Source organism: Pinus tabuliformis, chromosome 5_1 (assembly GCF_031772625.1).
Source record: "Pinus tabuliformis cultivar Carrire ecotype Pingquan chromosome 5_1, CPIR1, whole genome shotgun sequence".
Lineage (NCBI taxonomy): Eukaryota > Viridiplantae > Streptophyta > Pinopsida > Pinales > Pinaceae > Pinus > Pinus tabuliformis.
In genome coordinates, this window is record NC_142305.1 from 749,691,155 (window position 1) to 749,708,905 (window position 17,751).

A 17,751-nucleotide genomic window follows, 5' to 3' on the forward strand; every position below is an offset into this window, starting at 1 on the left:
TTGATTACTTTTCTCCCGAAAGATCCTCCTGTTTCGTTCTTTCCACAGAGACCATATTACGAAGCCCACTAACAAATTCCATATTCTCCTCACCACTCTGCAGAGGAATTGTCCTTTGCCCCATTGCATAATGGTATTCTGAATGCTATTAGGGTCTCTCTCTGTCTTTCCAAAAAGTATTCTGATTTCTTCCCATAAACATCTTGCATATGGACAGTTGTTCAGTATGTGCTCCTGGGTTTCTATTTCTTTGTTGCATAGACTGCGTCTCGAGGGTCGAATGAAAGATTTCTTCTGGATTTTATCCCATGTTAGAATCCGTTCTTTGCTCACTAGCCATGCGAATATTGTTATTTTCGGCCACCACTTGCCCTCCCATATCACTCTCCAGTCTGTAGTTCATTCTTCCCTTTCCTGGTGCATTGTCAAATAGTAGGCTTCCTTTACTGTAAAGGTTCCTTTCATTGTTTTTCCCCATATGAGAATGTCCATTCCTGATCTTGTTTTAATCTTCCTCTTCTCTACCTCTTTAGTATATATTTTCCCCAGATCTTGGTTTATATTTTCATACCATTCTTCTGGCTTCCTCCACACCCTCCATATTTCATTAGTCTCTCCGTCTTTCCAATAATCCCTCACATATTCGAATCCTGCCCTCTACGCTAAAAGTATCCCAGTCTCTTATTGAACCTGCTGGAAGGGAAAATTTCCAAGGTCCAGCAGATCCTTGGAAATTGTAAGGAAACAATCTGATCACAACATCTTCATGTGCAACTCCATTAAGATTCATGGCTAACATAAAGTTATTTAGATGTTCTTCAGCTGGAATACCATCATCCGGATTGTATTTAGTTAACCATTTGTCTAGGTTTACAGGGAGAGCATTTGGACTAGCAACTAGAATAGCACTAGGCTTTGTCCAAGGTTGAGTGGGTTGATTGGACATAGCTTGAGTTAGAGATTGAAAAAATGTGAAGGCCAGTCCAAAAGTAGTTATATATGGCAAAGAACTTACTGCTGGGCTAGTACTACTAGTCGCAATACTAGTTAGAGAAGTGGATAGTTGGGAAGCAGTGGATTGAGGAGAAATGGGTGGAGAAGTGAATGGATTGAAGGGTGATGTGATCTTACTATTATCTAATTCTAATCTTGATTTAATAATTATCCTTTGTTGTGGAGGGATGGGAAACTCAAAAGGTGTTACTCCAAGATTTTCACTTTGCAATCTAGTTAATACACCAGTTTCTCGTAATAAGGAAGTAACACTTTCTTCAGAAGCTTCAGGCCTCTCTGGTTTCCCAGTAAAAATGGATATCTATTCCAATTTATGTATCAAAGGATTGACTTTGGGAGACTCAGGAGTGTAATATGGAGAAGGAGGTTGTCTTACTACTTCAGGAGATGAGGGAGATGTTTCTACCCTTCATATTTCTGATCCGTAGATTTTGAAAGAGATCTAGAAGGTGTAGAAGTGGTGGAGAGGTTTTGAATCTTACGAATGTTTTTCGATTCATATTTAGATTTATATGCCATTGATAGTAGGATTCCCTCCTTCTAGTGCCAAAATGTTGAGGCCTCAGATTTCTGCTAATCCAACATGGGGGATAACCACCCAGTATAAACCTTAAGACAACTCCTTTTCCATTTGAAGTGGTGGCTCTGACTAGGGATAATGGGACCAGTTTCCCAGTATGGGTTTTAAAATGAGAGTGGGTGGTTTGCGAGTGATTGCAATAGAATAATGATCTAACTTGAATGACCTATTCTATCATGCAAAGCTCTAGCTAACTTAATCTAATATAAACCCATGTATTTCTATATAATATGCGATCTAGAAAGATATCTGCTTGACACTTGATAATAAAGATCAATCACACATAAAACAAAGATGATAACATGAAAATATAATTTCTTTGACTAAATAGTTAGTCAAAGAATGATGATATATATATATATATATATATATATATATATATATATATATATATATATATATATATATATATATATATATATATATATATATATATATATATATATATATATATATATATATATATATATATATATGAAAATAAATAATCTCAGCTAGGCATCATACAATAGTGCAATTAATGCTTTAATAGGAAAAACATATCTCATATACAATTCATGAAAATAAAGTGTTGTCACTAATTAAACAGAAACATACATAATCACATAAGATAGAAGTACCATATATGTGAAGTTCTGCTCATTTGACTAATTACATAGATCAACTCCTTTCTTCATATCAAATTATCTTCCAAGTATACAAAAGTGCATCAACAAAGGAAAGTAGTCTAATATTTAAAATAAACGATCATGTTCCATAATTTCATGAAAGCATTCACAAACTTACAATAGTGCATTCTTTGCAAATGTTTTTGATAAAATTTTGGACCCTTCTCTAAATGCATGAGAAGGGTATAAATACTATTCTAACTAATGTTCAAAAATAGATTATACAAAAATTTGAGGAGGTTTCAAACAACCTTCCTGCTAACTAATTAACTAACTCCAAAAATAAATAGTGGCTTGATGAGTAGAGGCTATGACGATGATTTGTTGTCTGCTAGCTTGTCCTTCAAATCACATATATCAACCATCGATTTGAGTTGAGGAGGTGCCCCAAAATGTGTTTTGACCTTTCCTGCGAAAATCGCATCTGTGAGAGGTGGCAACATCCACTGAGTTGAATAGAAAGAGAAGTTAAGACTCATGATTTGACTATGTGGCTTGACAAGGTATTGCCAATACGACTCCTAATCAGTCTTTGCTAACTTTACGATTGCGTCGCTTTGAGTTTCTGTCCTTTCCTTCCATCTGTTATGCAATTCATTCAAATCAGGCAATTCTTTTGGGTTTCCTTCTTTCACCAAGTTGGTGGAAAACAAAGTATGGTTTACTGCATTTACTATATTCTTTGATACCCCGACTGCTATTTCCAATGCTAGTTCGGATTGTTTGATCCTTGCGTCCAAATCTATGAAAAGAATGTACTTGTGTGTCACCTCAATCTCGGGAAGATTGGATTTCCTCCCCTCTTCTGTTTCTTTCCATTCGATGAACTCAAAGATTCTGGCATTTAGTTCAGTAAAATCAGTTCTCTGGTCAATCTCTTTATCCATTAGCTGGTCACTAGTGATCAGATAAGGAGCGATATGTGACATCTTGTAGAAAAATTGTTCTTGTTGGTTCAGTAAGAGAGAATTAAGCTCTATCACCTCTTTGATGAATTCCTTGACAGTAGGAACATCCTTATATATTTCCATGGCTCGCTGCAAGTCTTGGAGTTGCATATTTTTAGCTGATATGTCTGCTTCATGGCTTATTTTTAGCACCTCCATGCTCTGTTGCAATTGGGCTAGTTGCTCAGCAACATGCCTATTCACACTTTACCTTTATGTTTCAAGCTATTGCTCGATCTGTGCAAACATTTATTCTTTTTCTTTCAACAGAAGAGATATTTTGGTAGCCTTTTCCATGATAGCAATTGCATATGCTCCTGTAAACTGTGACAATCTTGTCAAGTTTTCAGTTAGGTTGGAAGGGACGTCCTTCCAAACTATATCCATTTTCTCATTCCCAAGTGGGAGTTCAGGTGTTTCAATCCTTCCCCTTTTCCTCTGTCTCCTTACTACAGCCTTGTGTAGCAGGCTATAGAACATGTCAAGAGGAGGGATTTCAATCACCTTCAGGACAATTTCTGATGTGGGCAAAGTGTGGATGATTTCAGTGTACTGACACATCATCGCTTGTGTCGGTTTGTGTTATATTCTTTCCAGGAATAGCCCACGTAGTTAACTGGAGGGTTAGAAAGGGGGCAGAGTCCCCCTTTTGTTGCGCCAATTGTGTAGCGGGGGGAGTCACAGGGGGTTTGAGGGGTGCAGGTAACCCCACTCTTAGGAATCCAGGGTAGCGCCCCCTAAAATTTTGGTTTTGGACCCTATGTTAGGTTGGGCGGACCTACCTATGGTTTTGTGCATGATTTTCACACACGTTTTTGGACATGATGGTTTTCGGTCCATGGTTTTGGACGCAATGGTTTTTGGTCCATGGTATTGGATGCTTCGACATGTATAAATATTTATTGTAACATTGAAAGGAACATAATGAAAAATCAACCTGGTAGTCCTAGTTTTGGGATCTAGGGGAATATCTCTGTGTATATGTGTTTTATGTGTTATTCTCTCGCATTGTTTATTTTCTGTGTTTTAGAATTCGTATGCAGGTAATTTCTGTACGGGATTAAAACCTACAATTGGTATCAGAGTTGTTTTTGGCTCCAAGGGGATGCCTTTGTTGCTAAGGGGTTTCACTCGGGCCTGTGGTAGACCCTGTTCAGTGGGAGATCTGTGAGATCGATTATGGTGGTGAAAGAAGATGGCAAGTAGTGGAAAGATAGAGATCTAGAAATTTAATGGTCAGAGTTTTGAGTTGTGGAAACTCAAGATGGAGGATCTGTTGGTGGATAAAGATCAGTGGATCGCGGTAGATCCGAGTACTAAACCAACAGGAGTGTTCGATGAAGAATGGAAGAATTGGACCAGAAGGCAAAGAGCACAATACGATTGTGTGTCTCAGATTCAATATTGTTGAATGTATCAATGGAAGCTACGACGAAGGCTTTGTGGGACAAGTAAGGGACTTTGTACCAATCTAAGTCTCTAGTGAATAAGCTATTCCTACAGAAAAAACTGTATAACCTAAGCATGAAAGATGGAGATTCGGTGACAGAGCATCTCAACGCATTTAATACTGTGGTAAGTCAGCTAGCATCTGTTGATATTAAAATTTCAGATGAAGATAAGTGCATCAGTTTGTTGTGTTCTCTACCAGATTCATGAGATAGTCTGGTTATTGCAATAGGTAGCAATGCAACTACCTTGCAGTTTGATGAAATAGTATCATCCTTGCTGATGGAGGAGATGAGATGGAAAAATATGGAGAGCCAGAATGGTGATGCCTTTTTTGTACGAGGATGGTCCTAGAATAGAAACAAAAATAAGTCATCGTGTTAGGTCCCAATAATACTAGTGATTCCCCCATTACTATTTTCATTGTATCCCTTATTAATATTGTTGTGCCCTATTATCCCCATATTATTATTATTGTGCCCCATAGAATCCCTCTATTGTTATTTTTGTGCCTTTATATTATTATTGTTAGGTCAACTTGGTTATATTGTTACCCCTTAGACTCCTATATATAGAAAGGAGGTTTTTTTCATTTGAATCATCAAAGAATTGCTCATTTTTGTAATGTAAAGGAGGTTGCCCTTGAAGAGGCTAAATTCTAAGGCGTTGATCTATCTTTTCTATCTTTGTATGAGCTGATTTCATAACATTTGGTATCAGAGCCTTGGATTATAGGGTTTCATGCTCCAAAAAAGTCATCATGTTATTTGCACTATAACTTTTTTCTACGACATTTCAAATGCTAAGAAAAACCCATTTGGGTTGAAATCGTTCTAAACATCGGATCCAAATTTTAGAGCTTTTCGCACTATATTTGAAGAGATATGATCTGAGGAAGTTGGCCTTTTTGCAGACTCTAGAATTACATTCCAAATAGGTGACCTAGGGAAAATTGTCATAACTTTTGTTTTGAACATCAGATTGAAATTTCGTAAGAAGGTACAGAAACAAGATAGAATTTAGTTTCCGGTGTATATTTTTCAGATCCTAAGGACAAAACAGTGACACGTGTTACTTCATACAAGTTCGCTATTCTAAAAAGGTATATAATTAGGTCATCTTGGGAGATTCTTCATAACTCTTTCTTGGATAATATAATTTCGATCAGACTGGTGGCATTGGAAAGCAGATGCAGAGGGCTACTACAGGTTTCAATTTCAGGATTGGAAGATCTGAAATTACAGAGATACATCAGATGCAATATCAAGCTCGTACAAAGTGAAAAAAAAGGTGTGTAGATTTTTTTAAATTTTTTTGCATAAGCTTGCTTTGAAAAATTAGTTTGAGGGAATTCAAAGGGCATACTGAAGAATTAGTATTTGTAATTGATGACCCAAAGAAAGAAAATGGAAACACCTAGTAAGCAACCTGAAAGATCTAGCATGACTCATGAAGAAGAGGAAGAAATGCAACATGATATATCAAAATTACGAGACCAAGTGCAACAAATGTCACTTGCACAAAAGTTAATAGAGTCTAATATGGATGGTTTAAAGAAAGATGCAGAAGCTAAGATGAATGGTTCACAGAAAGGTTTGGAAGCTAAGATGGATGGTTTAAAGAAAGGCGTAGAAGTTAAGCTGAATGACATGGAAGCTAAGATGGACAATTTGATGATAGATTTGAAGACAGATTTGAAGACAGGCATGGAAGAATTGAAGATAGATTTGAAGACATATTTGACAAAGTTTCTACAAGAAATTCTTACTAATAACAAAAGGGTAGTAAAGGAAACACATGATGAAAACAAAATAAATGTTAATCATGATTTCATAGACTCTAACGTTGGATAGAAGAACCACCATGTTCCAAAGATCGATATGAGGAAGTTTGATGGCAAGGATCTCGGAACATGGATACTACAAATGGAGCAATTTTTCGATCTCCATAATGTAAAAACCACAGAAAAGGTATATATTGCAACTTTATATTTGGAACCAAATCAGTTTATATGGTATCGATGGCTTTACTCTCATAAACAAATTGTCACTTGGGCAATTTTTATGGAAGAAATGATAGCACATTATGAGGATACAGAAAGCAACACTATTTTTAGCCAATTGATAAATCTCAAACAAAAGGGTTCAATGATGGAGCACATTGAGGACTTCCAAAAATTGAACATAAGGGTAAAAGATATTCTAGAGGAGCATAGGACTGATGTGTTCATAGGGACTTTAAAGGATAATATCCAACATGAGGTTCACCTTTGGGAACCTGATTCATTAGAGAAGGCATTCAGATTAGCAAGAAAAATGGAAAGCAAAATTATGGCAACCAGGAAGCCTACCCCTCACAACTATAAATGTGGAAGTGTTGTTGCCCGTAGCCTTGCACAACCTACAAGGTTGACACCACAACAATTGGAAGAAAAATGAGCAAAATGGATTTGTTATAGTTGAGAAGAAATTATTCTACATAGATTGTGAAGAGGAGGAAGAAAAGGAACAAGAAATTTCAAAAGAAGAGGATATACTCCATGAACAAACCCTAGATAAAGAACAAATGAATCTAACCATATCTTGTAATGCATTGGCTGGAATTACCACTCCTAAAACCATCAAGATAGAAGGACATATCAAGAAGAAAAGGGTAATAGTGTTGTTTGATTCAGGAAGTACCCACAATTCTATTCGTTGTAAGATAGCAAAAGAATTGAATTGCTTCTTATATCCAGCACCAGAGTGTCAAGTGATGGTTGCAAGTGGAGGAACCATAAATTTCTCTAGAAAGTGACATAATATCAAGCTATCCATGGGAGAATATGTATTGAATAGCCCAAGGCTTTCCTTTCCAATGGGTGGTGCTAATGTTGTACTAGGAGTCCAATGGCTATAATCCTTGGGTACAATAACTTTTAATTTTCAAGAACTTTTCATGAAATTTTTTGCGGAAGGAAAGGAAGTTGAATTAAGGGGTATTGCAGGGAAACCAAGAAAGATAATCATCTCTAACGATATGACAAAGCTTCTAAATATGGAACAACGAGGTGTAATTGCACAATTATGTTCACTAGATGTTTCCACATTGAAATCATCTATTTCTCCAGATCTCCAAAATGTCTTGGACAATCATTCCAAGGTACTTGAGACTCCCAAACATCTCCCACCTATTCGTGATCATGATCACGCTATTCATTTGATTCCAGGAAGTGTTCCTCCAAACATCGGGCTGTACAGATATCCCTATGCCCAAAAGAGTGAAATTGAACATATGGTTGTAGAAATGCTAGAGGCTGGTATAATTCAACCTATTCAAAGTTCTTTCTCTACTATAGTAGTATAGGTGCACAAGAAGGATGGATCTTGGTGCATGTGTCCAGATTATAGGGAACTCAACAAGATCATTATTAAAGATAAATTTCCCATTCCTGTCATTGATGAATTATTGGATGAATTGCATGGATCAATTTATTTCACCAAGTTGGATCTTCATTCAGGATATCATCAAATCAGAATGAAGACTGAAGACATTCCGAAAACAACATTTAGAAATCATGAGGGTCATTATGAAATTTTGGTCATGCCTTTTGGCCTTACCAATGCACCTTCTACATTTCAAGGTTTGATGAATTCCATTTTCAAACCCTTCCTTAGAAAATTTGTGTTAGTATTTCTTGATGATATACTAATCTACAAAAAGTCTTGGAAGGATCATGTTAAACATGTTGACAGGGTGCTCAAACTTTTGAAGGAGAAACAATTATATGCAAAAAGCTCCAAATGTTTCTTTGGAGTACAAGAGGTGGAATATCTAGGTCATATTGTATCTCATGAAGGTGTTAAGGTAGACCCTAGAAAAATTAAAGCCATTAAGGAATGGAAAATCCCCACATCCATAAAGCATCCACGAGGATTTCTCGGGTTGACAGGGTATTATCACAAGTTTGTTAAGAATTATGGGAGAATAGAAGCACGTTTAACAACATTATTGAAGAAAGATGCATCTTCATGGACTCTAGAATCAACAAAGGCCTTCAAACATCTTAAAGAGGCACTGTTCCAAGCACCGGTCTTAGCTACTCCAGACTTCACAAAAACCTTTATTGTGGAATGTGATGCTTCAGGAAATGGAATTGGTGTTGTTTTAATGCAAGATGAAAGACCCATTTCTTTTGAAAGTTGTCCAATCAAGGGAAAGTATTTACACAAAGCTATTTATGAGAAGGAAATGTTGGCAATACTACATGCACTTAAGAAATGGCGACCCTACTTAATGGGAAGACACTTCAAGGTAGAAACGCATCATGATAGTCTTAAATAATTTTTAGACAAAAGATTATCCTCTGAAGAGCAATAAAAATGGGTCACAAAGATGTTGGGTTATGACTTTGAAATCATCTACAAAAAAGGGAAGCAAAATTTTGTGGCAAATGCACTCTCAAGAAAGGATGAGGATGTGGAAGCATTATTGTGTGCCATTTCTATTATCCAACCAGATTGGATAAATGAAGCAAGGGAAGAATGGAAGAATGACGAAGAAGTGTGGGCACTTATTCGAAAGTTACAACAAGATTCCAGTACATCTAATACATTTAGCTGGAAAAATGATTCGTTATTGTGCAAAGATCGCTTATACCTCTGTAATAATTCCCAACTCAAACAAAATATTCTTATGGAATTGCACACTTCTCCCTTAGGAGGGCACTCAGGATATTTAAAAGCTTACCACAGGGTTAAGAAGGAATTTTTTTGGGGTGGCCTTAAATCGGATATTCAAAAGTTTGTGGCAGAATATTTGGTTTGCCAACAAAATAAAGTTGAAACGATTAAGACCCCAAGTCTATTACAACCTTTATCCGTTCCAAGCCAATATTGGGAGGAGGTTTCAATGGATTTTATCACAGGTTTACCCAAGTGTAAAGGAAAGAGTGTCATCATGGTGGTAGTTGACAGACTTACCAAGTATGCACACTTTTGTGCATTATCACATCCATTTAAATCCAGTACATTTTCTACTGCATTTATGGAAAAAATTCAAAAGCTACATGGAAACCCAAAGATTATTGTAAGTGATAGAGATCCCATTTTCACTGGAAATTTTTGGACAGAATTATTTTCTTGTCTTGGTACTCAGTTAGCTCATAGCTCATCTTATCATCTTCAATCTGATGGGCAAACTGAGATAGTAAACAAATGTTTGGAAGGATATATTTGTTTCTCTGTATCTAATAAACAGACACAATGGGTCAAATGGTTGCCTCTGGTTGAATGGTGGTATAACACTTCCTTCCATACTGTAGCAAAAATGACCCCATTTATGGCACTTTATGGATATCATCCACCATCCATCACATCATATTTAAGAGAAAATTCTAAGGTTCAAGAAGTGGAACATCACATCGAGCATCAACAACAAGTTCTCCAACTCTTAAGGGATAACCTCACAATGGCACAAAATAGAATGAAACAACAGGCATATCAACATCGCAGCGAAAGAAGTTTTGATGTAGGTGACTGGGTATTCATATGGTTACAACCATATAAACAAATATCCCTCAAGCAAGCTAAGAATGATAATAAATTATCACCAAAGTATTATGGTCTGTACAAGGTGTTGCAAAAGATTGGTACTATGGCATACAAATTGGAGCTTCCTACAGCTTCTTGAGTGCACCCAATTTTCCATGTTTCATGTTTAAAGAAGGTTATAGGCGACAAGCTCCCAATTCAAACAATATTTTCAGAACTTGATGAGGAAGGAAAAATTATATTGGAACCGGATGTAGTCATAGAAACAAGAGCTCGACAACTACAAAATCGATCAATTTCGGAGTATCTCATCAAGTGGAAGAACTTATCTGTTGAAGATTCCACATGGCAGGATGAGAATTTTATACAGAAGCATCTAGAACTACTCAAGCATTGAGGACAACACTTTTTTGAAGGAGAGGGGCATGTTAGGTCCCTATAATAGTAGTGATTCCCCCATTACTATTGTTGTTGTATCCCTGATTAATATTGTTGTGCCCCTATTGTCCCCATATTATTATTATTGTGCCCCATAGAATCCCTCTATTGTTATTTTTGTGCCTTTATATTATTATTATTAGGTTGTCTTGGTTATATTGTGACCCCTTAAACTCCTATATATAGAAAGGAGGTTTCTTCATTTGAATCATCAAAGAATTGTTCATTTGTGTAATGTAAAGGAGGTTGCCCCCTCAAAGAGGCTGAATTCTAAGGTGTTGATCTATCATTTCTATATTTTTGTGAGCTGGTTTCATATCACATCGAATGGGAGATCTAAATATCCAGGAAAACCTGTAAAGGTTGTGTGCTGGAAATGCGGAATGGAAGGGCACTACAGAAGGGACTATAAATCTAAAGCTCTTGACAAAGGAAAGGGATCTGACGATTCTCCTTCTACAGAGGCGAAAACCACCTCAGATGAAGGGGGGGATGTATACTTGGCTTCTTTAAGTACACATGTAGATCATGAGGCATGGTTGATCGACTTAGGTGCATCCTTTCACTTCACTCCCCATAGAGAGTTGTTCTGTGAGATTGAGAAATACGATGGTGGTGATGTCTTCTTAGGGGATGATAGGAAGGCTAGAATCATTGATCGTAGAAAAGTAAACTTGAATTTGCAAGGTGGAAGGTTTAGAACACTTGTGGGTGTTCTACATATTCTTGCATTAGCTAGAAATTTGATTTCTGTAAGCATGCTGGATGATGCAGGTGTAAAAACAGTGTTTGAGAAGGATACTTACAAGATGGTTTGGGGAGCACTGGTATTGATGTAGGGAGTTCAGACTGGAACTTTGTACAAGCTGCAAGGTAGCACTGTTGTTGATGGGTGCAACAGTTTTGTGGTTCCTGAAAGTGGAGCAGAAAATCTAGTGGTCTCTGGAGAGAAGACCATGCTGTGGCATCAAAGGCTTGGCCATATTGGAGAAAAGGGCCTTTGAATACTTGATGGTAAACGTATGGTATAAGGTATGAGTACTAGCTCTCTGGATTTTGATTTCTGTGAAAATTGTGTATATGGGAAGTAGAATCGGGTGAGTTTCCCCTCTGGTGGTAAGAGGGTGAAACATATATTAGAGCTTGTGCACAGTGATGTGCTTGGACATGTGAAGGTTCCATCACTGGGTAAGTCTGTGTACTGTGTATCATTTATAGATGACTTCTTAAGGAATACATGGATATATTTCCTTAAGAAGAAATCTGAAGTCTTCGACAGGTTTAAAGAATTTAAGGCTCTGGTTGAAAACTAGACAGAGAAGAGGATAAAGGTGTTGAGGACAGATAACGGTGGAGAGTTTTGCAGTAAGGAATTTGAAGAATTTTGTAAGAACTGTGGTATAGCATGACAGAAGACTATTCCATATACACCTCAGCAAAATGGAGTTGCAGAAAGAATGAACAAGACATTGATGGAAAGGGCAAGAAGCATGCTCAGTGGTGTTGGGTTAGGACAGGAATTTTGGACAGAGGTGGTGGATACAACATGTTACCTAGTCAATAGATCACCTTCATCAGCATTGGAGGATAAGACTCCACAAGAGGTATGGACTGGTAAGAAACCATCTCTTTCACATCTGAGGGTATCTGTGAGTGATGCATATGTACATGTTCCAAAGGAGAAATGAACCAAGTTGGATAGTAAATCTGAAAAGTGCATCTTTATTGGGTGTAAGGATGGTTTAAAGGGTTATAAGCTTTGGAACCCAATAACAAGGAAGGTTGTGTATAGCAGAGATGTGGTGTTCAAAGAGGTGAAAGATGTTGTTAAACATGAAGTCCAACTAAAGGAACCTGAGAAGATAGAGTTTGAGCTAAAGGAGGAAGCATCAGACTCTACAGCAGAGGAGGAATCAGAAGATGAAGTGCCACAAACTCCGGGTGTGAGGAGATCAGTTCGAGAAAGAAGGCAACAAGAAAGGTATAGTCCATTTGCTTTCTGTTCAAATTTTTCTTTATCTATTACTGATGATAATCCCAAAACCGTGAAGGAAGAAGTAGATTCAGAGGATGGAAAACTTTGGAAGGAGGCCATGGTTGATGAAATGGCATCTTTGCACAAAAATGAGGCTTGGGATCTGGTGGAGTTGCTGGCTAGAAGGAAACCCATTGATAGCAAATGGGTGTTCAAGAAGAAGAAAAATGCAGAAGGAAAGGTGGAGAAATACAAAGCTCAGTTGGTAGCAAAAGGTTATTCCCAAGTGCCGGGAATTGATTTTGGTGATATTTTTTCTTCTGTTGCCAAGGTGACTTCTATTATATTACTTTTATCTATTGCTACTACTTTTTATTTTGAGGTAGAAAAAATGGATGTGAAGACATCATTTCTTCACGGGGATCTGGAATATGAGATCTACATGAAGCAACCTGAAGGCTTTCCGGTGAAGGTTAGGAAAGAACATGTATGCAAGTTAAAGAAGTCTTTGTATGGGTTAAAACATTCACCAAGGATGTGGTATCGGAAATTTGATACATTTATACAGGGACTTGGATTCACCAGAAGAAAAGCAGATCACTATGTGTATTTTAAATTAATTGGTGACCGTGTTCTTTATCTGGTCTTGTATGTGGATGACATGTTATTGGTTGGAAATGACAAAGAAATTATCCAGGATTTGAAGACCCAATTGTCCTCCAAATTCGACATGAAAGATCTTGGTGTTGCAAACTATATTTTGGGCATGGAAATTAAAAAAGATCATGCAAAGAGGAAGCTCTGGTTAAACTAGAGGAAGTACGTCGGGACAATATTGCAGAGGTTTAATATGCAAGATAGTAAACCGGTGAAGGTTCCTATTCTTGTAGGTGTAAAATTATCTGTTGAACAGTGTCCCAAGACACAAGAACAAGAAGAGGATATGTCCCGTGTTCCATATGAAAGTGCAGTCAGTAGCCTGATGTATGCGATGGTCTGTGCTAGACCAAACATTGCACATGCTGTGGGAGTATTGAGCAAGTTTATGTCAAAACCAGGGAAGGAGCATTAGACAACAGTGAAGCGGGTTTTCAGATATTTGCGTGGCACTAGTGATTATGGTTTGTGCTACCAAGGAAGACCAGGATTGGATAGAGTTTTGGATATCTGTGGCTTTGTTGATGTAGACTAGGTTGGAGATCTGGATTAAAGAAGATCTACAAGTGGGTATGTGTTTAACCGATTTGGAGGTGCGGTCAGTTGGATGAGTAAGAAACAATATCTAGTGGCACTATCAACTACAGAGGCAGAATACATGGCAGTCACTCATGCAAGCAAGGAAGCAGCTTGGTTGCAAAGATTGTGTTCTAGTATGGGGTTAGTACAGGGAGCTATAAGGATACACTGTGACAACCAAAGTGAAATTTTCTTGGCAAAGAACCCTGCTTACCATTCAAAGACAAAGCACATTGATGTTCAATATCACTTTGAGAGGGATACGATAGAAGACAAAAAGGTGTTGCTGGTAAAGGTGGACACTTTGAAGAATACTGCAGATGCATTGACAAAATCTATGAGCTCTAAGAAGTTCTCTTGGTGTAGAGAAACAATGGGTGTTGCAGGGCTGGATAAATGACTAAGCTCTCTTGTGGCCCTTTGTGGAAAGAAAACAACAAGTGGGAGAATGTTGGGTTGTGTTATATTCTTTCTATGACTAGCCCACGTAGTTCACCAGGGGGTTAGAAGGGGGGCGAAGCCCCTCCTTCATTGCACTGATTGCATAGCGGGGGGAGTCATAGGAGGTTTGAGGGGCGCAGGTAACCCCACTCTATGGGGTCCGGGGTTTTGGTTTTGGATGCTATGTTAGGTTGGGAGGACCTACCTATGGTTTTGTGCATGATATTCGCACATGTTTTTGGATGCGATGGTTTTCGGTCCATGGTTTTGGATGTGATGGCTTTCGGTCCATGGTATTGGATGCTTCGACATGTATAAATATGTATTATAAAATTGAAAGGAACATAATGAAAAATCAAGCTGGTAGTCCTAGTTTTGGGATCCAGGGGAAAACCTCTATGTATATGTGTTATGCTCTCGCATTGTTTATTTCTTGTGTTTTAGAATTCGTATGTAGGTAATTTCTATACGAGGTTAAAACCTACAGCTTGCTCATCCATCTGTTCGGAGTCTATATTCTTCTACACATGTAGAAGAGTTTGATACTTTGTAGTTTCATGGGAATCTATCATCTTGGGAGTGTCTTGTAGTTTCTTATTGAATTAATCCCACTCCTACTCCAGATTGCTGCTTTTGAACTCCAAAACAATATCTTTGGGTGGGGTACTCATACCCTGCTTTTCAACTGATTTCCTGCTAGAATTTGTAGTAGTCTCGATGTCTTGGGCCTTCTCTGTGTTCAATGCTTTCCTTGGATCTACATGAGACTCTAAGCTAGAATTAGGTGCCTCATTATTGACAGTAACACTGGGGGTGGGCTTGTCCTCGATTTTCAACAAATTTAGTGGGATTACCTCAAGCCTTTTGTTTCCAAACTGCTGAAAGCTCTCAAAATCTCCAGGACTTAGATATGTCCTTGCCCATTCAAATGATTGTTCGAAGGATTGAGCCAACTGTAAAACATCTTCCAAATTATTAGCCTCATGGTTATAAGGCTTAATATTTACTGAAGTGGTGATGTTGTATGATATCTTGTCTAGATCAAATTTCCTTTTAGGCAAATTATGGAGCCTTAGACCTTCTAGGCTTACTGATTCATTTATAGCATGATTAAAATTTGCTAAGGAAAAATAACCAGATCTGATAGAAAAGATGCCCATAACAACTTCTTGCTTTCTTTGAGAACTTTGGTCAGGCCTTTTCCCATGGTCTGGTAGGTTATTTCTCTTGCTAACAATTTATTAGAAAGATACAGAGGGAGGACATGTGGGTCTGTTGTGCTACCAAAACCCCTAATGTAGGTGCACCATTATTCAACAAAATATTTTCTAACAACTAGAAGGTATGTAGCGGCTTCTTAGGAAAACCTTGGGGCTTTCTTATTGAAAATTAATTGATACAGTGGTAAAATAACAAAAAGACATATTTTATAGAAATGGGGCACATAATGGGATTTCCAAATTTTCTTATGGCTGAGATGGATAGGGTAGGGGTCCTGCAAGGTCCATTTCCAACCCATGATTGGAAATTTAGTGCAGAAACAGAAGGCGTCCATAATGTAGGCACTAAAATAGAATGGAGGAAGGTTCTATTGAGAGGAGGATCTCTTCTGTCGATATTCGATGATGATGCTAGCTAGGTTATCAAATAGGATGGTGGCCCAATTCATGATGTTGGAATTAACACAAGAATCAATCAGAGGAATCCATTCTATTGAAAACTTAGCATTATTAGATAACTCGTATAGTCTACATAACATAGCAACTACATAGTTGTAGGGGTTTGCCAAAGAGGCTATAGGATACATACCATATTTATTGAATTTGAACTTGTTCTCCAATACTCTCCAACCATGAATCATATTGAGGGGTTCTTCGTTCTTCTTCGCGAATTTGGCCACATATGTTTTATCATATATATCCTCAAGGTTAAGTATATGGTACATTTGCTTCAGGTCCTCTGCTTTGAATGACCCCATGAGTTCCATTCTCGAATTCCTGAATTGCCTATCTTCAATGGTGAGGATTTCCACCACCCACCTAATCATATCAGTGTATGAAGGAAAGAATAGGCGACATCCTTAAATTAGAGTCGTGAAGGTCTTATTGAGTTAGTTGTCACTCTTGTGATAGCAATCTTTGTAAGCTCGTCCTCAAGCCTATTTTATGTCACCTCACAAGCTGTTGTACCCCCGTTAGCACTACAGACCATATCAGAGAATATAGGAGACATTTTTGTAAGATCGGGCTCTGTAATGCTCAACTTTTTTTTTTTTTTGCATCGCCTTTTGCAATGAAATATCTTTTGTAGCTTGCCTGAAATGGACGAGATATATCAGCATAGACAAAATTGGTTTATTAAGGATAAAAGCTTTGTGAAAACACTTTGAATCATGGGATGATTTCAAATGAGATATGCAACATTATCTAGCCATAACTGGCAAAATCATTACCTCTCCTCAGGCCACTAAATAATAATTACCCGGTCGAACCATTCATTATTATATTTAAAACACAGTGACTTCCCATGCATGCTGCCTAATTCACATATCGCAGTTTTTAAAATGCGATTGCGGATATCGCAATTCACATTTTGCAAATTGTTGGCGAATGACATTGTGGCAGGTCTTATTTACTTGTGACTTTCGCGAAATGCGATTTCGATTTCTTAAGGGGTTTTTCTTGGTATGTCACAGCGAGAGGTTTAATCGCATATGACAATTTATTTAAGGTGTTTATGATCATCTCATGGAAAAACACAATTTGCGATTTGCGATGGGAATCCTAAACTTGGGTTGTTCTAAGAGTTTTTTCAAGGTAATTTCTTAGAGTTAGGATTTATTTTCTAAAAAATTAAAAAGGGTCCCCATTTATATGCCTAACATTAGCTATTATTATACATAAATGAAGGGGTTGTTTCATAGTAAAATAGGATCAGACTTAACTGAGATCATGTTGACTGAGGCAACATGCAGAGGTGGGAGAGGAAAAATACCCTTCAAGGTGAGATCTTTAAAAAGTCCAGTCCCCACACTCTTATAAGGAGTACCAGTATGCTTCACGTAAGGAACATTTCCATCCAAAGAAGAAAAAGCAAAGAAAGACAATTGGTTGACCATGACAATTTTCCCTTGATGGGGAAAATGGAGCACACAGAATAGAGAAGAGGCCATAACATGCATAGCATGGGTTGAACTCTATCCGAGTAGAATATTATAGTTAAGATTTTCATTCACAATTTCTACTTCGACATTGACTGTCTTTCCTTCCAAGGTACTGGAAAGTTTAGGAAGGACATCGAATGGTCGTGAATCACATCCTTCAAAGGCTTCCAACATGTTAGGTGGTTGGTTCAAGGTAGGAGAACCAATTACCTTCCAACAAGAGATAGACGTAATACAGGTCGAAGCACCTTCATCAATGACAGTCCTATGAATTGTATTCTCATTAATGATCACCTGAATGAGAAAGGA